The sequence below is a fragment of the Fulmarus glacialis genome, unplaced genomic scaffold (assembly GCF_000690835.1).
Source record: "Fulmarus glacialis isolate BGI_N327 unplaced genomic scaffold, ASM69083v1 scaffold18956, whole genome shotgun sequence".
Taxonomy (NCBI): domain Eukaryota; kingdom Metazoa; phylum Chordata; class Aves; order Procellariiformes; family Procellariidae; genus Fulmarus; species Fulmarus glacialis.
The window spans coordinates 1277-2065 of record NW_009216436.1 but is presented as its reverse complement, the minus strand read 5'-3'; positions in this window follow the sequence as shown (position 1 = coordinate 2065).

Here is a 789-nt window from a genome sequence, read left to right as displayed (position 1 = left end):
CGAACAGACCTTCCCAGGAAGCTCATTTTAGACCTTCTCAGCCACATCCCCTAGCTTGATTTCATCCCCTCCTCCAGACTCACCTCAGCCCCCTCCCTCCCACAGATGGTGCCTGGCTGTTCCCCCAGCGCCGTGCTTGTTTTCAGCATCAATGTTCTGACCTGCAGTTTTTCCGCAGCCACTGATCCTGCCACAGCAAAGCCTTTGCAGCACGGCCAGCTCAGCCCCTGCCCCTAGCCACAACAAGGACACAGCCGGTGTTTTGTGTGCACAAGGGGACACTTGTGTGTCCAGGTTTAGCAGTGACAGGCCAGCTCTCCCCAGGCCCCGGTGCTCTCGCCCGCAGGAGCAGGACATGGGCAGAGTGCCTGCCTTTCTCATGGCAGCCAGCCAGTCTCGCAGATCCCGGTGTTCTGCCCTCACCATCCTCACTTGGTGAAGACCTGATGTCTGTGGCCCTGCAGTTGTTCAGAAAGCTTGAAAATACAGCCCTCTTGGGAGGTGAACAAACAGTAACATCCAGCCTTCATCATTCTTCGAACTCGCTCCATTTCTGTCCGCTTGTTTCTGTGGCCCGACCCAGCACGCCTGAGCCCCGGCACCGGCTCTCAGCACACAGCTTTCTGCACGAGCAGGGCTCTCAGTCTGCAATGCAGTGCAGTACTGCTCTCTAACTGCACGGTGTTTGGTGCAGGGATCACAGCAGCCGCATGTGTTTGGAGCAGTAACGTGCTGCCTCCTTCCCCACTCCGCTCCTTCACTGCACGCAGTCTCTGCCGGCATCAGGAT